Genomic DNA, 25732 nt, shown 5'->3' on the forward strand with positions numbered 1-25732 from the left:
ATAGATCTCACACTTTCTCTTAAACGTAAGATCCTCCCAAGCCTTCTGTCAGCTCTCCCATACTTCCTGAGATACACATTTTTGCTTCTTTCAACTCTTCGCATCCTGTACGTGAAGTCAGAGTACCGATTAGAGCACAACTTCTCCCAAGCCACTTTAAGCATTATTGTAATATCCTCGTCTTCCTATAAAAAATGCGTCTACACAAAATAGAAGACAATGTTTATACAAAATGAGTCAGTGATTCCATTAACTTGAAAGGGATATGATTAAAGTCAACAAGTATTCAGAACTTACCTTAAACTCATCCCAATAAAAATCCCTCACATCTTTTGGTACGACATCCCAAGTGTATCCATCTTTATCTAAATGTAACTTGAATATTCTTGTAATTCGCCTAGACGCTCGAGAGGATGGATATATGCTTTAAAACAAACCGAAGTCATGTAAATAAAACCATTCATCAAAATAAGCGTAACATGAAAGAGTAAGAAATAAGCAGACAAGTACTTACTGTCTTGCTACCAATTTGAACTGATTGCATGGTTCAGATGAAGCTGTGAATGCAAAAAGAAGAGAAATATACATTCAATTACAATTATGCAATATATATATATATAACAGACTTGTATACATAAAACTAAAATTACAAGGACTTTTATTAATTAACGGTTATGATTACCTGGTACAAAAGGAGACTATGAAGCTAATGAAGACTCTGACTATCTAGCATTTGGTTCAGAAGAAGAAGTAACAAAAGGAGGTGGAGGTGGAGGTGGCACAGGGGGTTGAACAGAAGATGAAGACCCAGGTGTTGAAGAAGGAGGCAGAGGAGTTAGAGGAAGGATAGCCCTCCCTCGTACAAGCGTGTTACGTTCTCGGCCTCGACCTCCATGAGGTCCATCATCGATAGTGTCCGGATTGACCCCCTTGCCTCTAGTCATATTTAGTATAAATGATCCAACCTAATTAATCTAGTCATATATATATATATATATATATATATATATATATATATATACATAATTAATTTATTAAACAATATAAAAAAATCAGTTTGCATTTTAAGAACATCACTAATATTGATTAGTTTTTATAAAGAGTACATTGCATGTTGCTATTTATTTATTATCTAAAATACAATGCATCTAAGTATCTTCATCTTCATCTTCGTCATCTTCTGCTTCTTCTTCTTCTTCTTCTTCTTCTTCTTCTTCTTCTTCTAAAGTATGTAGGACTACATATTCTTCTTCCTCCTCTTCATCTGATGAACTTATGTCAACAAAAGTTTCATTTTCATCATCCAGTCTTTTAGTTAAATCTTCAACTACTTGCATTGGTTACGTATCAACTTCAACTTCTTGAAATGGCTCAAAGTTTGATACTACAGCATATTGTTTGGTTTCAACGTCTAATACAACTGCTCTAGCCTTGATTTTGCATACCGCCATCCAATCCAACTGATCTTGTTTTAGAGATAAATATGGAACATAATACACTTGCACAGCTTGCATCACCAACACAAAGGGTTCATACTTTATATATCTTCTTCTATGATTAATATCTACAAGGTTATACTTTGGATGAACCTTCATACCAATATTTAGTGTAGGATCGAACCATTCACAATTGAACAAGATTGTAAGCTTTATTGGTAAGTATGGATACTCCAACTCCAAAACCTTAACCAACTTCCCATAAAAATCATTTGACTCGTCACTGTAGTTTGATCCCTTTATGCAAACACCACTGTTCATTGCCTTTTTTCTTGTCCTGTAGCCCTCAGTATGAAACTTGTATCCATTTACAAAGCAACCAGAGTATACAATAGCTAGCGGTAGAGGTCCTCTTGCTAGATCAACAATGAATTTGTTATCAATATTACTTTCAAAATTTCTAGCATGTATGAAATAACAATGACACAAGGTAAGAGTAAGGTTCATTTTTTACTATGAGTAACTTGAAAGGTACTTGCATAACATTTAAACCAATCTGCAAATTTTGTCTCAAGTCTTGCATCGATCGCACTATCAGTCAAATCGAGATTTTGCTCTTGTAAATGATCAATAAATTTCCTGCTTTACAAGCATGGTGTTAGACAGAATGTGATTTAACTGAGTTATTAAGCTTAATGCGCACAGATTTTGCCACTTACTGTACAAATGGAGTGTTGGCTCAAGGGTCAATTCTATTTTGAGATTTTGATGATTATGCAAAATGAATAAATTTAATATTTGTGCTAATATTGTTTTATGTAGATTTATTTATTTATATATATAGAAATTAATAAAGAAGGCAAGTTCCTACAAGTCCAATATTAATTGAAAACTATGAAGAGTAGTGTAGATTTTTTTATCTTAGGATTTTTTGTAGGATAGAGTGAATATTAATTTATAAGCACAAAAGTATTTCTTCTCTCTCTCAAAAATGATTTTAGAAATATTCCCTTAAAAGTCAAAAATCTAGATTTTAAATCTCTTACCTAAAAGAAAAGGATTGTCTTAAATATTTTTTGTAACAAAATATTTTTATATCTTTTTATTTTCGAAAATTGTTTTATAAGGAAAGTCCAAAATCTTGCTTTTATTTGCTTACCTTAAAAGAAAAGATTTTGACTTAAGATATTTTTGGCAACAAGATCTTCGTATCTTTTAGTTTTGGAAAGTCAAAATTCTTGTTTAAAGGCTAAAGATTACACTTTCTAAAACAGGATCTACATCCCTTTATAAAAGGCGTCTTCTTCTTATGAAGACTGGGGTAATTTATTTTACAAAAGCAAGAGTTAATTGCTTCAATGTTTTATATCTCAAAGCTCTCTCTCGACCCCCTTGTTTCTTTTCGTCTTTTTGCTTCACGAAATACTTTTAAGAGAAAAGAAAATTTTATAACAACTTTTTTTGAAAAACAGTTCTGTTCTTTAAATTGATTTTCTAAACTTGATTTCTATTTTTCCTTTGCTTATATTTGCATTTCTCTCTGTCTATATAGATTCTGTAATCTGTTGTAGACAAGTTTTTATTTGAAAAACTTTTGTGTAATAGCTTAGGTGAAAAGCTATTATGAAATAGGTTATCAAGCGACCTTCTCCTTATATGGGATTCTAATGTCTTGATTTGAGTTTCTGTTCTCTGCAAAAATAGAAAGGGTTGAGGTTGACTAGAACCTTTGGAAAATCTAGTGGGACAAAGGGTAGATCTAGGTGTTGATCTATTGCCTTGTACTGTTGGTTTGTCTCTTACCCTTGAAAAGAGATAACATAGTGGAGGATCTCAAGATGAGTCTTGAGGAGTGGATGTAGTCGAGTTAGTGCCGAACTACTATAAAATGTTGTGTTTATCTTTTTATTTTCTGAAGTTCTACTTAATTACATTTTACTTACACTTCTATTAATCTTTTGGAAATGAAAAGTTGTTAATGGTTTTATTATTCTAAACTCGAATAAGCTTTATCTTTATTGAACATCAGAACTCCAAATTTCTGCATTGTGATTATATCAAGTTCTAATCTATTCTTATGTATTCAGTATATATCACAATTTGGATTTTAATCAATTCTCTAAATTTGCTTAAAGCTTTGTGAAGCAGTTCTAAAATTCAATAACTGTCTTTCATAGAATCTTTAATGTTTGTGTAAGCTTTATGAAGTAGTTCTAAACGTAATAACTTTCCTTCATAAAGTGTTTTTGAAATTGATTAAGATTTGTGAAGCAGTTCTAATCAATAGCTGCTCTTTACAAAGTTTTTCTAATTTCTACATTAAGCTTTGTCAGGAAGTTCTAATCTTGATAACTTATTCTCACAAATATATTCTATTTCCACTGCAATAGAATTCTGATTTTTTTGTTTTAGAAAGTTATACTTATTTTTTAAAAAACTCAATTCACCCCCTTCTTGGCCATACATATACGGGACCCACATGGAGAAACCTCTTCACAGTTCAACAATATATAACTTTGAGTTCCTTGTATCCCTGCATCAGTCAATCTTCTTTTTTTCGCTTTTCTAATTGTGCGCCCTGGATAGGTGAAAATTGTTAGATTTCCTTCTAATTCTGATTCAGTTCGTTCTCCACCATCATCATTACATGACACTCTTCGATACTTGGTATAAATATGTGGTTCAAAGTAATGTGAACAGAAGATGGAAGCTTCCTCTACTAAGTATGTGTTGCAAATTGAACCCTCAACCTTAGCCTCATTGCACACATTTTTTTTTATTTTGTGCAGGTACCTGTAAGTTTATATAAATGTTAGTCTAAATTCAAGTTAAGACTATAGAACATTACAATATGATAAAAATGATTCACCTTTCAAATGGATACATCCATCTATATTGTACTAGTCTTGCAATCCGAAATTCATATTGTAGATGAATAGGTAGATGCTCCATAGAATCAAAGAATCCAGGTGGGAATATCCACTCCAATTTGCATAAGATTAACAGGATTTCTCGTGCTAATCAGTCCATATCATCTATTCGAATAACAGTTGTGGTCAATTCCTTGAAAAATATACTCAACTCTATTATTGCTTCCCAAACTCTTCCCAGCAACAGTTCTCGAAATGCTACAAGTATCAATCTCTGCATGAAAACATGCCAATCATGGCTTTTAATGCCAAACAATCTGTATTTATTCATGTCAACACATCATCCCATGTTTGATACATATCCATCCAGAAATCTCAATGTTCGAACCCATTCACACAATACTTATCTAATGCATAACAAGCCTTTAGATACTTCCCTGTAATTGCATTTTGTTCAAGTTCTAGGCGACGACAGATTTCTTTCATATTCGCTATAGCTTTGGCATTATCCTTTGATTTCCCCGCAAGTTCATCACAGTGTTCAAGATATCTTCGAATACATTCTTTTTTATGTGCATCACATTGAGGTTGTGACGGATAAGAAGTGTACTCCAATATGACAAATCCCATAAGATACTACATTTTTTCCATCCACTATTACGTGCAATCTGACCATTTAGCTCTTCTGCACCTAAATCGGACACTTTCATCATACCCAAATATTCAATTTCCTCCAATATTTATGCTTCTAACTTCACAAGTGGAGGAGGATCATAAACAACCGTGTTTTTTTTGAACCATTGTCGATTTCGCCTCCAGGTGTGGTCATCTGGTAAAAATTTACATGACAGTCAAACCAACATTGCTTTCCTCCATTTTTCAATGTAAATTCACTGTTATACTTCATACAATGGGGACAAGCAAGTTTGTCGGCAATACTCTAACAGTGATTTTCGCAAGTGTACGAAATCGCAACAAGTAATATAGAGTGAGAGAGTATCGTATCCACAGGGATTATATATCAAGTACCAAAATTATGTTAACCTTTTATTATTTAAACGACAATAAGGGAGAATTGTTGTAAGGAAATTAAATTTGAAAGTAAAAACAGAAAGAGATCAAGCAATAAAATTTAGGTGAAAAGAAATCAGGGATTTAAAGTACTAGGGAATTTGATTTCACTTAATTCTATCCAACTTATTTTATTAGTTCGTTAATCAATTTTAATTGTTAAAGTAGGAGAAACAACCATGGAATCACTAACAAGCTCTCCCGATGTATTGTTAGCTATTCTAATCTAGTCTAATTACCTATCTTCCAATAGCGCAATTAAACATAAATTAAATCATTTAGTTTTGTGATTGTTTTATGAATTCATAACCTAAGATCATTAACTTATGAAAACCCCTCTTGAGTCAAACCATATAGCTTCCACATCAAGTTATTATTCTCAAGTAATTTATTATTGTTTTCATATCAAAAACCCTTCTCCCGATAGTGATTATTGAAATAGTTCAATCCAGGGGAAAGAATTCTGCCTGGAAGCTTTAAGCTTAATAATAAATTATAACAAGAACAATGAAAAACAAATCTAATATTATAAATTAGAATCGAATTAAGTTACATCAAATCCCTAGTATAAGAGTTTAGCTGGACATAGTAATTAAATAAAACTCAGTAATACTTGAATCAATCTTCATAATCAGTAATAGTAATGAAAAAGAAAACAAGATTAAGAGTTTAGAGATAAAACTAGATCACAGCTATGTGGATGGCTTCCTTGAATCTTGGCACATATCTTGGATGCTTGAAATCTTTGGGAGAGAGAGAATTATGCAGAAAATAGCCTAAAAACGCGATACCCCATCAATGAAAAGCTCCCCTCTTTATATAGAGCTCCTGAAGGCAAATCTGACTCCGTTTAGGAAATAGAATCCTTATTAAGTACAAAATCTTCTATAGGAGATCATGACTGTTTAGGCCTTGGATTTCTTCTTAGTTAGGACTCCTTTCTCTTCCAAAATAGGTCTAGATCTTGTTTAGTACGTTTAGGAAACTATCCGAGGCGGGCTTATGTGAGAAAAGGATTGATTTGCGTTTTTAGTTCACGCTAGTTCTGCCTTCGAAGCACCGGCGTGCCACGATGCACGGCTTGGGCGTGCTTAAGTCTGGAACTCAGGATGGTTGAGCACGGGGCGTGCTAGGCAGGCACAGGCTAGGCGTTCTTGTCTCTGTCCTTCCCAGCTAGAATTTTTCATGGGCGTGCTAGGCTGACAGGCCCTAAGTTTCTTCTGGGCATGTCCGTGCCTTCTAGCACGACTCAAGGCGTGCTCACTCCTAACTCTCCCTTAATTTTCCTTAGTTTTTAGCACAGGTGTGCTTTTTAGCACGGGCTGGGTGTGCTGGAGGCTGAGTATTTTGCCTTGTAATGCCCTTTTCTGTGCCAAAACCCTGTAAATTTCTCTCAGATCAAGTGGGTTATGATTCAAGGAAGCTTTGAACAAAGTTATACTAAAAATGAATTTAAAAACAAATCTAAGTGATAAAATTTACTAAATTTTCTAATAAAAACTATACTAAAAATACTATAAAACTAACACCTATCAAAATCCCCAAACTTAAACCATTGCTTGTCCTCAAGCAACAAAACTAAATTTTAAGAAAAATAATTTGACAAAAATGGCTTACCATGGTTGGAGGCGATTAATCGTAAACCTATAAGATATCATGATTAGCAAATAAGTGAATAAATCAATTGTTCTCCATGCTACTCATATTTAAGCTTGATTTCAATTTTTTTTTAAATAAAGCACATTCATTGAATTAAATATAAGTTTAAAGAGATTGTCAACACTAATAATTATTCAATTTACGATAAATAGGATATGAATCATCCAAAGAATTTTCAACCTTTCAAAATAAGATAATTGGTAGTACAAATTTGGCATTCCCATATGCAAAATTAGTCATCCCTTCTCCACAATTTAAATGCATACATTTTTAAAAGATTAAAAGGTCTTTAATTTGGGTTGTAATGGGGTTTTCGAGGTGTAAATTTTGCTTAATCAAAGAAAAAGGATGAAAGGTAGACAAGGAGTACAAAGAAATGTATACTATCCAGAATTCTATTTTTAATAAAACTTTACTGTTTTCAGGAAGTTTCTATTTTGAAATTCTTTACTAGCTAGAGACATTTTGGCAAGGTCTTTCCATAATATTTTGGTAATTTCTTCCTTGCCTTTTTGAATTCCCCAAACTTGAATTCTTGATTGCTTCTTCTTCTTCTTTTTTTTTTTTTTATGTCTCTTGATTTTTCTTATTTGGTGCGCTTACTAGTATAAAAAATAAATTCTCCCTTTTTTGTTGCTATGTTTTAATTAAAAGTCGAATCTTTCAATCATACAATCTTTTGTACTTAGGGTAGGAATTTGAAATTGGTTTAAAGGCTAGGTTTAATAAGAGTGAACAAGAAAATTTTATGGTTTATAGGCTTCAAAATTGGTTGCAAAGGTCATATTTTTAACTTAGGTGGTCTAGGCTAAATATGAGTTTCAACAAAGAATGCCTAAATCATTTCTTTTAAAATGTAAGCATTTAAAATTTTTGCCTCAAAGGGAATTCTAATTTGTTAAGGGAATTCTAATTTGTTCTAGGAATGCCAATGTTTAAATAACTTTAGATTAAAACACGCCTATATATCATAAATTTCACAAAAATCAGTGTTTAGGATCTTAGAAACAGATAGTTTAAATCAATGAACATATTTAAGTCAAAAATTCCAAATTCAGAGCTTAAGTATACTAGAATAGAGAATCAACTAAATTTATCACCTATTACTAGATCATGACATCCTTCAAGCTTGCTTGTGGTCATTCCAACAATGTTAAGCAAAAACAAAATTTTAGCTAAAATTTCCTTCCCCCAATTCAATCAAACACATTGTCCCCAATGTGTGCAAAATTAACCGATTCCCCAAACTTATCGCATTAACAGAAGAAAAGCATTAAGAGAGTGGAATAAACTTTACCAAAATTGTATTGAAAAATACAATAGAACGGGTGCTGGAACATGTCATAGCTAAAAGAGCAAAACAAACATTAAGAGAAAAGAAACTACTAAAAGTTATAATAGTCAAATAACAGAAAAAATAAAAAATTAAACACAAACAGATCAGTGTATGAGAACCAAATCAAAATAAAAAACAAGTGATAAGTCAAAAATCCATCAAGGCTCCGGTGGTGGAGGTGGATGGGGTTGTAAAAGATGGAGAACAGTTTGAAGTTGGCCCTGCAGTGTATCCATCCGAGAGTCGAGGCTCCCGTGCATAATCTCGATGGATTGGAAACGGTCTGCAATCATTGTTTCCATCCCGTTAAGGCGTGTGTCAAATATGTCCATTCGAGACATCATCCTTGCAAGGACTTCGTCGTTGGACATATTTGACGTTCCTTGAAAGGATGGTCCAGCACATGAAGTACCTGCACCAAAAGAAGAAGTGAAAAGGGGAGGATTATCCTCCTCCATGTCAGCAGCACCTGCGGCCTCAGCTCCCTCATCCTCAATATTGTCCTCTCGATCGCCTACTATCCGATAAGTATCGCCGACTTTTTCAATCAGTTTCATGTGGATCATTACATCCAAATCTAGTCTGGTACCCTTTCCCCCTCCAACACTATCATAAATCGGTCTAGTCGGGTTCTAGACTTGTAAATATCTAACAATGCGGGTCACAAAACACCCTATCATGATAGCCCCTTTATCGGCCCTAGCTACCCTTGCAAATTTTTGGCACAGCCAATATCCAACATTTAGCAAAATTCCTCTTTCAATTGCCCATAAAAAATATAATTCATTCAAGCTTAGGACACCATCACTTTCACTCCTTCAAAAGATAGTGTTAGATAAGAACTTGTATACGTATCTTAGGGAAGGATTTTTAAGTTTAGAGGCCTTTGAATACCTAGGATTATTGTAACAGACTGATTTTTTCTTTTAGTGTCGGTAATAGTGATTTACCGATCTGCGAATAGTACCATCGGTCCGGGACTTGGTATTATTTTAGTCCGGAAAAATTACTATGCATAGTTAATATTTTATTTACTATTTTTGGAGCATGTTTGCATGATTTAGGTGGGTAGAAAATATTTAATGAATATTTTTGGAGAGTTTATGTATTAAATGCATAATATTTCTAGTGTGGTATACTAGAGGAATTATTTTAGTGGAGTTAATTTAATTAATTGGTGGAGTTAAATAATAAGTAGAAGAGAATTATTTGAGCAATATTTAGAGCCATTGGATGAGATTATTTAGGACTTGATCTTAGCCACACATTTGGCATGATTTTAGGAAGTCAAATTTGATTTTGGCACTTAAAGTAACACCACAACATTTTTTCTTTCTTCTCTTCTCTTCTCCACGCCATTTCCATCTTCTTCCTTCTTCTTTCATTTTCTTCATTTTCTTACCTCCAAATTTACCACCAAACTACCTAATTAAACCATAGAATAAGACTTAATGCTTAAGAATTAAGGAGTAGAAGTTGAGATTGGTGATTAAAAGCAAAGAGAAGTGAAGTTACCATTGAAGCAAGTAAGTTGTGGTTTTTGAGTTTTGTGAATTGTTAAGTAGAATTCATGGTTTAGACATGTTATTGATGCATTAAATCATGCTCCAACTATTTCTTTTGTCAAGTTTTGCTTGTAATGTTGATTTTTCATGCTTTGAAGAGGTTGGAGAACCATCCTCAAAGGGTAAAGAGAAAGCCAAGGAGTAAGGCTTTTCAAGCTTATTCAAGCTTGTTAATAAGGTTAGTGCAATCATAATTTCACTTTTTTAAGTTGTTTTTACATGGTTAGGGTTTTGAATAAATTTTGGGAACTTTGTATGTTTTGTTGAAATTGCTGAATTTTAATGTGAGATGTGTTCTGCCGTGGGATTGGAACTCATTTTTGACCCCTTTATACTTTCCATTTGTTTCTGACTTCTTCATGAAAGTTGTAGCTCTATTTCTCAGCTTTCCAAAACATATTCTTATGTCTAATTCCAATACTTGTAGCGCAACTTATGATTTAAATACCAAAACTCGTTCTGTTATGATGTCTTACCTGTCTATCCAAAATGATTGTCCATTTTGACCACTCAAATGGCCAAATAACATTTTATGTTCTTCATAAAAGTTATAGCTTTACTTCTTATCTTTCCAACCCATCCTCTTGTGTCCACATTGGAGATACATATCTCAACTTATGGCTGACACACCCAAACTGACTCTGTTGTGTCGGGCCACATGCATTACTAAATTGAGTGCCCATTTTGACCACTATAATGACAAGATTAGATTCTGAGTTCTTCATAAAAGTTGTTTCCCTGTGTCTTGAGAATTCTCTCGTTCTAGATTGGTTTCATTTGAGTGTTTGGTGAAGTAGGAATTCGAGAAACATTGGACTTGGTTCTGCTGAATCAGGTCTGATCTGTTGGTCTGTGTTCTGAGCTTTTGTTTGCTATCTTACTGTTTGATCTGGGCTGTGGTCCCTTCTGAACATTTGTATCATTTTGTCTTAAATTTCTAATGAATCTAATTTCTTTCAATTTGGAGACCCATAACTCAAAGTATGTGTTAAAAACCTAGTAAAGGTCAAGTTTATGAAAATGCTGAAAAGTTCTTGATTTATGTACTTTTATACTATATTAAGTATATATATATCTATAGTGTTTTGAGTAAAAATTTTGAACTGATGAGTACTAAATGAAGAGGCTTTGATTAAGAATTATTGCTTTTGTGAAAGAATGATTTTGATTTGGGCTCTACTATGCATGATTGAGACGTGGTATGATGAGATGGATTTTCTTATTGTGAGGCTATGATCATATGCCAAGGTTATCAGCCCTTATAAATAGGCGGACACGCTTATTTGTGTGATGGGGTGGTGCTTTCATAGATGTGGATCCACTGAGCATATAATTAGGGATTGTCCTATGACTGTGACTCATCCAGCTCACCAGGTTGGGAGGCCAGCTCCCTATGTTCAGAGAGGCAGAGGTTGTAACACCCCTTCTCGGTCCACCCGTAAACCCGAATAAACCGAGCCGAGACGCTACAAACTGGTTGACTGAATGAACTGACATGCTGAAATCATAATATATAATGAATCTAATATCATGCTGAGATTGCTTATAGTAATAATGTACTGAATATTTACAAGACATGATACTGTTTACAAAATGGATTGGGCCCAACTGTGTGCCCTGTACATGCCAAAAAAAAAATAACAAAATGAGTTTCTACCCTGAAGACCGAGTCTTCTATAGATGAACGGCAGCAGTTGTAAACGGACCCTCTATGGACCAATCTCAAAACCTGCGAGTTAAACAGGTAACTCGCTGAGCAAATAAAGCTCAGTGGATATCTCAACATAAAACAACAATAAGCACACATATAAGCAAAAAGCATTATGTAAGCACATATAATCACACATAACATGCGGCTTTCATTTTACCTTAATGATCTTTCTTACTGTTTATTTTATTGTATGATTCATGCAGTAGCAAGTTAAAATATCTGTATGGCTCCATAAGGTTATAGCGAAACCGAGGTGATAAGAAAAACTGTATAAACTGGATGAATACTGTATACTTGGCTGCTATGGCCCATATAATCATATCCACTCAACGGCCTGCAGCCGGAGTAACAAACTGTATGAGGCGCAGATCTGCTATCCTATGTCGCGACATGGCCTTATCGACATGGTTTCTACCTAACCTCAACGGAGCATAATGTTGGTATGTCAAATGTATAACACAACATCATAGTAATAGTTCATCACTTCATAAATTATAATGTTCATATGATTTCACATCATTTGCATGCTTGGATGTTGTTTTGATACATGTTCTAATGTTGTCTTTTTATTTTGAAATGATTGGATGCATACAAGTTGAGCAAAGAACCCAATTACATAGAAAAAGAAAGTCCAAAAATGCAGGAAAAATCAAGTCGCGAGCGCGCCTGTGGAAGTCGCGAGCGCGAGATGCAGAAAATAAGAGATAGTGTGTTATCAGGCACAAGTCGCGATCGCGTACTTGAAAGTCGCGAGCGCGTAGTGTGCCAAATGAGAGACAGTGAGTTTTCATGCCAACTACGCGAGCGCGCATTTGAGAGTCGCGATCGCGTAATATGCCAATTGAGAGTCAGAGAGTTTTCATGCCAACTACGCGAGCGCGCAGTGCAAGTCGCGAGCGCTTCTAGGCCAAGGGCCAACTTCGCGATCGCGTCTTGCAAGGTCGCGAGCGCGAGAAGAGCAAAATGAAAGTCAGTGAGTTTGAAGTGGAAAACGCGCGCGCGCAGTGCAAAGTCGCGAGCGCGCGACGTGCTTCCAGCCTACGCAGTGCCAGGTCGCGACGCGTTTCCAGACTGCGCAGTCTGCGCTCTTTTGGTCATATCTCTCAATATACAAATCCAATTTGGGTGATTCAAAAACCCATGCAAAGCTAACACATAGAGGAACAAATAACTCTTCTATGACACTTCCTAATTCCCTCATTAAATGGGGTCAAAATCAAGATGAAGTCCTCCCCTGTTTTCAACATAAACTCAATACCTCCCCTGTTTTCTCACCACTACCATTCTCCAACATAAAGCAATATATTGTCTCAATAGCAACACACTTCACAAATTCTCATGCAAAGAAGATGATAAAAATCAAGAGATATCAAACCTTTACTCCAAAAACGCGTGAGGTCTGTTCTAGCTTCTCTTTTCTGCACCTTTTGAACTTTCTTCTCCTATACACAAGAATTCTCATAACTCATCTCCAATAGAACTAAATGGAATAGGAAATAACATCACACTTCAAGGAATTCTACTTACTTGGAGAGAATTGAGGTTGCCTAATGGGATGGAGAAAGAAAGGAAATGAAGGAGATGAAGAAGATGGCGATAAAGATAAACAAGGGAAAGTAAAATGATGATTATGGGTAAGTCATCACAAAATCAAGATAAATGATGGAAACTTACTACATGGTACCTCAAGTGGGTAAAAGCTACAACTTGATACTCAAGCTTGTTCTTTTAATGCCATTAAATCCTAATCCTTACACTTTGCTCTTTTTCTCTCAATCAAGTAAGTCCACTAATAATCCCATTCTACCCCAACCGGGTTTGGTTCAACTCGACTCAACTCAATGCAAGACTCGACTCAGTAGGATGTCACAATTCTCCCCTCCTAAATAAAAACTTCGTCTCGAAGTTTACCTGTTGTGAACAACTGCGGATACTGTTGTCGCATGGTTTCTTCAGATTCCCAAGTTGCTTCTTCTGTCTTATGATTCCTCCAAAGAACTTTTACCAATGCTATTTTCTTGTTCCGCAGTTCTTTCATTTCTCTTGCTAGGATCTGAACTGGTTCTTCATCATAAGTGAGATCCGGCTGAATGTCAATCTCTTCTGCTGATAACACATGTGATGGGTCTGATCTGTATCTCCTTAACATTGATACGTGAAAAACATTATGGATTCGATCTAAGGTTGAAGGTAACGCTAGGCGATAGGCCAATGGTCCGACACGTTCAACAATCTCGTATGGACCAATGAACCTAGGGCTAAGCTTACCCTTTCGTCCAAACCTTAGAATCTTCTTCCATGGTGAAACTTTCAGAAAGACTTTATCACCGACCGAATACTCAATATCCTTTCTCTTTAAATCAGCATAAGACTTCTGTCGATCACTTGCTTCTTTCAGCCGTTTTCTGATAATCTCCACTTTCTCTTCAGTTTCTCTAACCAAATCTGGACCCAAAATCTTCTTCTCACTAAGTTCTGTCCAACACACAGGTGTCCTGCATTGTCTACCATACAATGCTTCATATGGTGCCATTTTAATGCTCGATTGATAGCTGTTGTTGTAGGCAAATTCCATGAGAGGTACATATCTGTCCCAACTGCCTTCAAATTCTATGACACATGCTCTCATCATGTCTTCCAGGATCTGAATGACTCTCTCTGATTGGCCATCTGTTTGAGGATGAAATGCAGTCCTAAAATGCAATTTCGTTCCTAATGCTTCCTGCAGTTTACCCCAAAACTTCGATGTAAACCTTGGATCACGATCAGATATAATGGATGATGGAACTCCATGTAGTCGAACTATTTCTCTAACATAAATTTCTGCTAACTTGGCTAGAGAATAGTCCATCCTAACTGGTAAAAAGTGTGCAGATTTAGTTAATCTGTCCACAATCACCCATACTGCATCATGCTTCCGCTGCGTCTGAGGTAATCCAGTAACAAAATCCATCGTGATCTGATCCCACTTCCATGTTGGCACTGTTATTGGATGAAGTAACCCAGATGGCAGTTGATGTTCTGCTTTTACTTGTTGACATGTTAAACATCTTGTTACAACATGTACAATATCGTTCTTCATGCCCGGCCACCAATAGCCTTTCTTCAAATCTTGATACATCTTGGTACTACCGGGATGCATTGTATATGGACTGTTATGAGCTTCATGCAGAATCCTTTGTCTAAGCTCTCCTGTCTGCGGTACAACAACTCTGTCTTCATAGAATAAGACTCCACTGTTATCCACTCTGAATTTCCCACCATGATCTTCCTGTACTTGTTTCACCCATAGTGCTGTTTGTGCATCTTTCTTCTGTGCTTCTGCAACTTCCGGAACCCAAGATGGCTGTATTTGCATCTGTGCTAGAATCACTCCTTGCTGTTGCAACTCCATGCGAATTCTCATTGTTTTCAAAGCAAACAATGAGTTCCGGCTAAGGGCATCAGCTACCACATTAGCTTTGCCCGGATGGTAATTAATGACATAATCATAATTAGCCAGAATCTGCATCCACTTCCGTTGTCTTGAATTCAAATCTTTCTGTGTTGGTAAATACTTTAAACTTTGATGATCCGTGTAAATGTGACACTTTTCACCATACAGATAATGCCGCCATACTTTGAATGCTAGAACAATAGCTTCCAGTTCTAAATCATGGGTTGGATAATTCAATTCATGTGGCTTTAACTGTCTGGAGACATAAGCTACCACCTTCCTGTCTTGCATAAGTACACATCCTAACCCAATATGAGAAGCATCACTGTAAATCTCAAAGTCTTTACCTGACACTGGCTGGGTCAACACTGGTGCTTCAGTCAACTTTTTCTTCAAAGTGTCAAAACTCTGCTGACATCTATCATCCCATTGAAATACAACTGCTTTCTTCAATAATCTTGTTAAAGGTGATGAAATGATAGAGAATCCCTTTACGAACCTTCTGTAATAACCGGCTAAACCCAGAAAACTGCGAACTTCTGTAACATTTCTGGGTGGTCTCCAATTAACAATAGCTTCAATCTTCTTAGGATCCACTCTGATACCCTCCAATGATACCACATGTCCTAAGAAAGAGACTTCTTCTAGCCAAAACTCACACTTACTGAGCTTGGCATACAGCTGTTTATCCCTCAATGTCTGAAGTACGATTCGCAAATGTTTATCATGTTCAACCCTGTCTCTGGAGTAGACCAAAATGTCATCTATGAACACCACCACAAACTGATCTAAATATGAATGAAACACGCGGTTCATGAGGTCCATGAAAATCGCTGGTGCATTTGTGAGACCGAATGGCATGACTAAAAATTCATAGTGACCATATCGGGTCCTGAATGCAGTCTTAGCGATATCTTCTTCGTTTATCCGCACCTGATGGTATCCCGACCTGAGGTCGATTTTAGAAAACATACCTGCACCCTTTAATTGATCAAACAAATCATCAATGAGAGGCAATGGATACTTATTCTTGATTGTCAGTTTGTTCAGTTGTCTGTAGTCAATGCACAATCTAAATGATCCATCTTTCTTCTTTACAAATAATACCGGTGCTCCCCAAGGTGATACACTGGGTCTGATAAAGCCTTTGTCTAATAACTCCTGCAGCTGAATCTTTAACTCTTTTAGCTCTGCTGGTGCCATTCTGTAAGGGGCAATTGATACTGGTGCTGCTCCAGGATAGACATCTATAGTAAACTCCACTTCCCTCCTTGGTGGTAACCCTGGTAACTGTTCTGGAAATACATCTGGATAATCACACACTGTTGGTATATCTTGCACTTTTGACTGTTCTTGCTCTGCGTGTAATGCACATACCAAGTATGCTTCACAACCCTTCTGAATTAATCTCTTTGCTGTCATGGCTGATATCACATTACCCAGAAAATCTCGCCGCTTCCCGACTACTATTATCTCTTCCCCTGCTGTAGTATATAATGTCACCCTTTTCTTTGCACAATCAACTATAGCCTGATGTCTGGATAGCCAATCCATACCCAGAATAACATCAAATTCTCTAAATGGCAACTCCATAAGATCTCCTGGAAACTCTTTTCCATGTATAACAATTGGGCATCCTTCGATCACTGTATGGGTTTTTACTACATCACCTAGTGGATTAGTAACTACCATACCCTGACTCACATATGCAACTTCTAACCCTTTAACCCAAGGTTTAGGTACACTAATGTATGAATGTGATGATCCAGGATCAATTAAAGCATAAACTGTATGACCACCTAGAGAAAACTCACCAACTATTACATCTGGAGCTTCCTCCTCTTCTCTGGTTCGCATAGCATAAACCCTGGCTGGACCTCTAGTATCGGGTCTATCCACAGTCTCTGATTGTTGTCTCTGCCCTCCGGAGCTCTCACCTCTACCTCTGCCTGCTATGAACTGTGTAGGAACTCTTGCCCTCTTAGGACAGTCTTTCTTCTGATCGTCTGATGCTCCGCATAGCCAACATTTACCAGTCACCAACCAACAATCTCCACCATGCCGTCTGCCACAATGCTCACAAGGTGGAAAAGGATAACCGGCCGTCTCTGCACCTCTACTGGTGCCCCTACCAGTTCCTCTGCCTGAACCTCTACTACCACCGGCGGAACTAGCCACAACTGATACCGCTGGCATGTTAGCACCCCTAGCTGCGCCTTGGCTAAAGGAAGGTCTAGAACCAGCTGAACTACTAGCACCTCTGAATCTCTTACTCTCCGGCTGATGTGTACTCGGTGCACTCGGAGTCTGATCTCTTCTTTGCTGAGACCGCTGGCGTCTAGTACGCTGATTAGCCTGAATTCACTCTATCTCTTGAGCTGCCTCTACCAAGGCTGAGAATTCTCTGAATCTGGAAGCTACCACTCCCATCTGAATCTCATCATTTAGACCTTCTTGGAACTTTTTACACCTTTCGGCTTCTGTAGCCACTATCTGTTTACCATACCTGCTTAGTCTAGTGAATTCTCTTTCATATTCAGTTACAGACATTCTATTCTGTCGCAGGTATAAGAACTCCTTCCTTCTCGCATCTAGGTAAGCCTCGGTGATGAACTTCTTCTTGAATTCATCCAAGAAGAATTGCCAAGTCCGCTGATCTGCTGTTACTCTCTGTTGCACAGTGGTCCACCATGTATATGCCTCTTCTATCAGCAATGAAGTGGCACAAACCAACTTGTCTTCTACTGTACACTGCAATTGTTCTAGAACTCTCGATGTCCAATCTAGCCAGTACTCAGCTACTTCGGGACTATCATCTTTGCTCGCTTTGAATTCCTTTGCACCATATTTTCTAAGCTTCTCCAGTGGGGGCTTTCTGTCTCTTTCTATTATGACTGGTGCTTGAGGTATCACTCCTGCAATCTGTCTGAAAGTATCTGCAAGTTGCTTTAATAATGCCTCTTGACCTGGTGCTGCTGGAGCCTCACCCTCCACTGCTCTGGAGGCGTGTGACTCACTCTCACCCTCTTGTGACATCCTCCTAAAAGAACAACAACTGCTTAGTTCATCAGGGTAGTCATGGCATGTACACTATGCTGACTTATGAATGCAAGCCCAGGGAAACTGAACCTAGGGCTCTGATACCAAAATTTGTAACACCCCTTCTCGGTCCACCCGTAAACCCGAATAAACCGAGCCGAGACGCTACAAACTGGTTGACTGAATGAACTGACATGCTAAAATCATAATATATAATGAATCTAATATCATGCTGAGATTGCTTATAGTAATAATGTACTGAATATTTACAAGACATGATACTGTTTACAAAATGGATTGGGCCCAACTGTGTGCCCTGTACATGCCAAAAAAAAAAAAAATAACAAAATGAGTTTCTACCCTGAAGACCGAGTCTTCTATAGATGAACGGCAGCAGTTGTAAACGGACCCTCTACGGACCAATCTCAAAACCTGCGAGTTAAACAGGTAACTCGCTGAGCAAATAAAGCTCAGTGGATATCTCAACATAAAACAACAATAAGCACACATATAAGCAAAAAGCATTATGTAAGCACATATAATCACACATAACATGCGGCTTTCATTTTACCTTAATGATCTTTCTTACTGTTTATTTTACTGTATGATTCATGCAGTAGCAAGTTAAAATATCTGTATGGCTCCATAAGGTTATAGCGAAACCGAGGTGATAAGAAAAACTGTATAAACTGGATGAATACTGTATACTTGGCTGCTATGGCCCATATAATCATATCCACTCAACGGCCTGTAGCCGGAGTAACAAACTGTATGAGGCGCAGATCTGCTATCCTATGTCGCGACATGGCCTTATCGACATGGTTTCTACCTAACCTCAATGGAGCATAATGTTGGTATGTCAAATGTATAACACAACATCATAGTAATAGTTCATCACTTCATAAATTATAATGTTCATATGATTTCACATCATTTGCATGCTTGGATGTTGTTTTGATACATGTTCTAATGTTGTCTTTTTATTTTGAAATGATTGGATGCATACAAGTTGAGCAAAGAACCCAATTACATAGAAAAAGAAAGTCCAAAAATGCAGGAAAAATCAAGTCGCGAGCGCGCCTGTGGAAGTCGCGAGCGCGAGATGCAGAAAATAAGAGACAGTGTGTTATCAGGCACAAGTCGCGATCGCGTACTTGAAAGTCGCGAGCGCGTAGTGTGCCAAATGAGAGATAGTGAGCTTTCATGCCAACTACGCGAGCGCGCATTTGAGAGTCGCGATCGCGTAATATGCCAATTGAGAGTCAGAGAGTTTTCATGCCAACTACGCGAGCGCGCAGTGCAAGTCGCGAGCGCTTCCAGGCCAAGGGCCAACTTCGCGATCGCGTCTTGCAAGGTCGCGAGCGCGAGAAGAGCAAAATGAAAGTCAGTGAGTTTGAAGTGGAAGCCGTGCGCGCGCAGTGCAAAGTCGCGAGCGCGCGACGTGCTTCCAGCCTACGCAGTGCCAGGTCGCGACGCGTTTTTAGCCTGCGCAGTCTGCGTTCTTTTGGTCATATCTCTCAATATACAAATCCAATTTGGGTGATTCAAAAACCCATGCAAAGCTAACACATAGAGGAACAAATAACTCTTCTATGACACTTCCTAATTCCCTCATTAAATGGGGTCAAAATCAAGATGAAGTCCTTCCCTGTTTTCAACATAAACTCAATACCTCCCCTGTTTTCTCACCACTACCATTCTCCAACATAAAGCAATATATTGTCTCAATAGCAACACACTTCACAAATTCTCATGCAAAGAAGATGATAAAAATCAAGAGATATCAAACCTTTACTCCAAAAACGCGTGAGCTCTGTTCTAGCTTCTCTTTTCTGCACCTTTTGAACTTTCTTCTCCTATACACAAGAATTCTCATAACTCATCTCCAATAGAACTAAATGGAATAGGAAATAACATCACACTTCAAGGAATTCTACTTACTTGGAGAGAATTGAGGTTGCCTAATGGGATGGAGAAAGAAAGGAAATGAAGGAGATGAAGAAGATGGCGATAAAGATAAACAAGGGAAAGTAAAATGATGATTACGGGTAAGTCATCACAAAATCAAGATAAATGATGGAAACTTACTACATGGTACCTCAAGTGGGTAAAAGCTACAACTTGATACTCAAGCTTGTTCTTTTAATGCCATTAAATCCTAATCCTTACACTTTGCTCTTTTTCTCTCAATCAAGTAAGTCCACTAATAATCCCATTCTACCCCAACCGGGTTTGGTTCAACTCGACTCAACTCAATGCAAGACTCGACTCAGTAGGATGTCACAGAGGTAGAGGCTGTAGTGAGGGATATGGTACTAGGAGTGAGAGACCCGTGTCTGAGACTGTGGAGAGACCAGAGGCTAGAGCACAGGCGAGAGCTTATGCCATCAGGACCAGGGAGCAGCGGGATGCGCCGGACGTCATAGCAGGTACCTTCTCTATCTTTGACACTTTTGTACTTGCTTTGATTGATCCACGCATTCATACATATGCATACATGTGGGTAGACTGGGTAGTATGCATGCTGAGACATTAGAGCACAGCGTTGAGGTTACTAGCCCTTTGGGTCAGAGTGTAGTAGTTGATCGGGTGTATAGAGATTGCCCTGTAGTCATTCATGGGTATGTATTTCCGGGTGATTTGATAGAGTTGCCTTTTCAAGAGTACGATGTGATATTGGGTATGGATTGGTTGTCTAGACATGGGGTCATTGTTGATTGTAGACATAAGAGGATTTCGTTTCAGACTCCGTCTGAAGAGGAGATTGTAGTTGTGGGGGAGAGGATGGATTACCTCTCTAATGTTATTTCAGCCAGTATCGCTAGGAGAATGATACAGCATGGCTATGAGGCATTCTTAGCCTGTGTACTTGCTCCAGAGTTAGAGTCTCCTAGTGTCCATGATATACCCACAGTATGTGATTTTTCAGATGTGTTTCCAGAGGAGTTGCCTGGTTTACCTCCTGAGAGAGAGGTTGAGTTTGGTATTGAGGTTATGCCTGGTACTGCACCGATATCCATTGCTCCGTATCGGATGGCACCTGCTGAATTGAAAGAGTTAAAGATACAGATTTAGGAGTTGCTTGATAAGGGTTTTATTCATCCTAGTGTATCTCCATGGGGTGCTCCAGTATTGTTTGTAAAGAAGAAGGATGGCTCACTTAGATTGTGTATTGATTACAGACAACTTAACAAAGTTATTGTGAAGAATCGATATCCATTGCCTCGGATAGATGATTTGTTTGATCAGTTGAGAGGGGCTAGTGTATTCTCGAAGATAGATCTGAGATCAGGTTATCATCAGCTAAGGGTGAAGGGATCAGATGTACCTAAGACTGCTTTCAGGACACGCTACGGTCACTATGAGTTTTTAGTGATGCCATTTGGGTTGACTAATGCTCCAGCAGTGTTTATGGACCTGATGAACCGGATCTTCCATCCTTATTTGGATCAGTTCGTGGTGGTTTTTATTGATGATATTTTGGTGTACTCTCCGACTAGAGAGGATCATGATCATCACCTACGAACAGTTCTGCAGACCTTGAGAGACCGACAGTTGTATGCCAAGCTCAGTAAATGTGAATTTTGGTTGACTGAGATTGCTTTCTTAGGGCATGTTGTTTCTGCAGAGGGTATTCGGGTTGACCCGAAGAAGATTGAGGCAGTGCTAGATTGGAAGCCACCTACGAATGTCACAGAGATTCGCAGTTTCTTAGGTTTGGCTGGATATTACAAGAGGTTTGTCAAGGGGTTTTCTCTTATTGCAGCCTCTTTGACTAGACTTCTCCATAAGGATGTCCGTTTTGAGTGGACTGATAGATGCCAGAGTAGCTTTGAGAAGCTTAAGGCGATGCTTACTGAGACTCCAGTTTTGACACAGCCAGCTCCAGGCAGACCATATGATGTTTATAGTGATGCTTCGCATAATGGTCTGGGTTATGTGCTTATGCAGGAGGGCAAGGTGATTGCTTATGCTTCCCGGCAGCTGAAGCCACATGAGAAGAACTACCCTACCCATGATTTGGAGTTAGCAGCTATTGTGTTTGCCTTGAAGATTTGGAGACATTACTTGTATGGTGAGAAATGCCACTTGTATATGGATCATAAGAGCCTTAAGTATTTGCTTACACAGAGAGAGCTTAACCTGAGGCAGCGCAGATGGTTAGAGCTACTTAAGGACTATGAGTTTACTATTGATTACCACCCGGGTAGAGCTAATGTAGTGGCAGATGCACTCAGTAGAAAGGCATTAGTTACTCTTCGTGCTATGAATGCACACTTATCTGTGACTAGAGATGGTGCTCTTGTAGCAGAGCTTATGGTGAAACCTAGCCTACTACAGCAGATTAGAGATGCACAGCAGGGTGATGAGACTATTACCTTGTGGAAAGGCTTAGTCAGAAAGGGTGAGAAAAGAGATTTATGATTAAAGATGACGACTGCCTGTACTTTGGGGATCGGATTTGTGTGCCTAAAATTTCAGAGTTGAGAAAGAGTATCTTGAAGGAAGCTCATAGTAGTCCCTATACTATGCATCCTGGCAGTAATAAGATGTATCATGATTTGAAATCACACTATTGGTGGCCGGCGATGAAGAGGGATATCACAGATTATGTGTCGAGGTGCTTGACGTGCCAGCAAGTGAAAGCAGAGCATCAGTTTCCTTCTGGTTTGTTACACCCTACTTCTATTCCAGAGTGGAAATGGGATAAGGTTACTATGGATTTTGTGACTGGATTTCCTTTAACTCCTAAAAAGAAAGATGCTATATGGGTAATAGTTGACAGGATAACTAAGTCGGCACACTTTCTTCCTGTTAGGACTGACTTCACCATGGAGCAGTATGCAGAGCTTTATATAGATGAGATAGTGAGATTACATGGGGTTCCTTCTTCCATCATTTCAGATAGAGATCCGAGATTTACTTCTAGATTTTGGAAGAAGCTACATGAGGCCCTGGGTACTAAGCTGAATTTCAGCACAGCTTTTCATCCTCAGACTGATGGTCAGTCAGAGCGGGTTATTCAGATTTTGGAGGATATGTTAAGAGCTTGTGCTATTGAGTTTGAAGGCAGTTGGGAGAAGTACATTCGACTTGTAGAATTTGCCTACAATAATAGTTATCAGTCGAGTATTCAGATGGCCCCTTTTGAAGCATTATATGGCAAGAGATGTAGGACTCCACTAAGTTGGTCAAAATTGAGTGAGGGCAAGATTATAGGTCCAGATTTGATTCGAGACACAGAGGATAAGGTCAGAATTATTAGAGATAGATTGAAAGCAGCTTCAGATCGTCAGAAGTCCTATGCAGACTTGAAGAGGAGGGATATAGAGTATGCAGTGGGTGATAAGGTTTTCCTTAAGGTATCTCCGTGGAAAAAGATATTGAGATTTGGAAGAAAGGGTAAGCTTAGTCCTAGGTTCATTGGTCCATATGAGATCATTGAGCGTGTGGGTCCATTAGCCTATAGACTAGCTTTACCACCAGACCTGGATAGGATACATAATGTTTTCCACGTGTCTATGTTGAGGAGGTATCGGTCCAACCCATCACATGTGATACCAATTGAGTCTGTTACCATAGAGCCAGATTTGACCTATGAGGAAGAACCAGTGAGGATACTTGCGAGGGAAATCAAGGAACTAAGGAATAAGAGAATTCCTTTGGTAAAGGTCCTTTGGAGAAACCATAAGACCGAGGAAGCTACATGGGAAAGTGAAGATATTATGAGACAACAGCATCCTCAGTTATTTACACCAGGTAAATTCGAGGACGAATTTCTTTTAAGGGGGGAAGAACTGTAACAGACTGATTTTTTCTTTTAGTGTCGGTAATAGTGATTTACCAGTCTGTGAATAGTACCATCGGTCCGGGACTTGGTATTATTTTAGTCCGAAAAAATTACTATGCATAGTTAATATTTTATTTACTATTTTTGGAGCATGTTTGCATGATTTAGGAGGGTAGAAAATATTTAATGAATATTTTTGGAGAGTTTATGTATTCAATGCATAATATTTCTAGTGTGGTATACTAGAGGAATTATTTTAGTGGAGTTAATTTAATTAATTGGTGGAGTTAAATAATAAGTAGAAGAGAATTATTTGAGAAATATTTAGAGCCATTGGATGAGATTATTTAGGACTTGATCTTAGCCACACATTTGGCATGATTTTAGGAAGTCAAATTTGACTTTGGCACTTAAAGTAACACCACAACATTTTTTCTTTCTTCTCTTCTCTTCTCCACGCCATTTCCATCTTCTTCCTTCTTCTTTCATTTTCTTCATTTTCTTACCTCCAAATTTACCACCAAACTACCTAATTAAACCATAGAATACGACTTAATGCTTAAGAATTAAGGAGTAGAAGTTGAGATTGGTGATTAAAAGCAAAGAGAAGTGAAGTTACCATTGAAGCAAGTAAGTTGTGGTTTTTGAGTTTTGTGAATTGTTAAGTAGAATTCATGGTTTAGACATGTTATTGATGCATTAAATCATGCTCCAACTATTTCTTTTGTCAAGTTTTGCTTGTAATGTTGATTTTTCATGCTTTGAAGAGGTTGGAGAACCATCCTCAAAGGGTAAAGAGAAAGCCAAAGAGTAAGGCTTTTCAAGCTTGTTAATAAGGTTAGTGCAATCATAATTTCACTTGTTTAAGTTGTTTTTACATGGTTAGGGTTTTGAATATATTTTGGGAACTTTGTATGTTTTGTTGAAATTGCTGAATTTTAATGTGAGATGTGTTCTGCCGTGGGATTGGAACTCATTTTTGACCCCTTTATACTTCCCATTTGTTTCTGATTTCTTCATGAAAGTTGTAGCTCTATTTCTCAGCTTTCCAAAACATATTCTTATGTCTAATTCCAATACTTGTAGCTCAACTTATGATTTAAATACCAAAACTGGTTCTGTTATGATGTCTTACCTATCTATCCGAAATGATTGTCCATTTTGACCACTCAAATGGCAAAATAATGTTTTATGTTCTTCATAAAAGTTATATTTTTACTTCTTATATTTCCAACCCATCCTCTTGTGTCCAAATTGGAGATATATAGCTCAACTTATGGCTGAAACACCCAAACTGACTCTGTTGTGTCGGGCCACATGCATTACTAAATTGAGTGCCCATTTTGACCACTATAATGACAAGATTAGGTTCTGAGTTCTTCATAAAAGTTGTTGCCCTGTGTCTTGAGAATTCTCTCGTTCTAGATTGGTTTCATTTGAGTGTTTGATGAAGTAGGAATTCAAGAAACATTGGACTTGGTTCTGCTGAATCAGGTCTGATCTGTTGGTCTGTGTTCTGAGCTTTTGTTTGCTATCTTACTGTTTGATCTGGGCTGTCATCCCTTCTGAACATTTGTATCATTTTGTCTTAAATTTCTAATGAATCTAATTTCATTCAATTTGGAGACCCACAACTCAAAGTATGTGTTAAAAACCCAACAAAAGTCAAGTTTATGAAAATGCTGAAAAGTTCTTGATTTATGTACTTTTATACTATATTAAGTATATATATATCTATAGTGTTTTGAGTAAAAATTTTGAACTGATGAGTACTAAATGAAGAGGTTTTGATTAAGAATTATTGCTTTTATGAAAGAA

General features: G+C 37.6%; 1 pseudogene; it reads right to left on the reverse strand.

Moving 5' to 3' along the window:
- Positions 1–1148: 1148 nt before the first annotated feature.
- LOC149493248 (uncharacterized) overlaps positions 1149–25732 on the reverse strand; it is a 35376-nt pseudogene continuing 10792 nt past the window's right edge.

Source organism: Jatropha curcas, chromosome 10 (genome assembly GCF_041381405.1).
Source record: "Jatropha curcas cultivar XTBG-Jc1 chromosome 10, XTBG_Jcur_1.0, whole genome shotgun sequence".
In the NCBI taxonomy this organism is placed as follows: Eukaryota; Viridiplantae; Streptophyta; class Magnoliopsida; order Malpighiales; family Euphorbiaceae; genus Jatropha; species Jatropha curcas.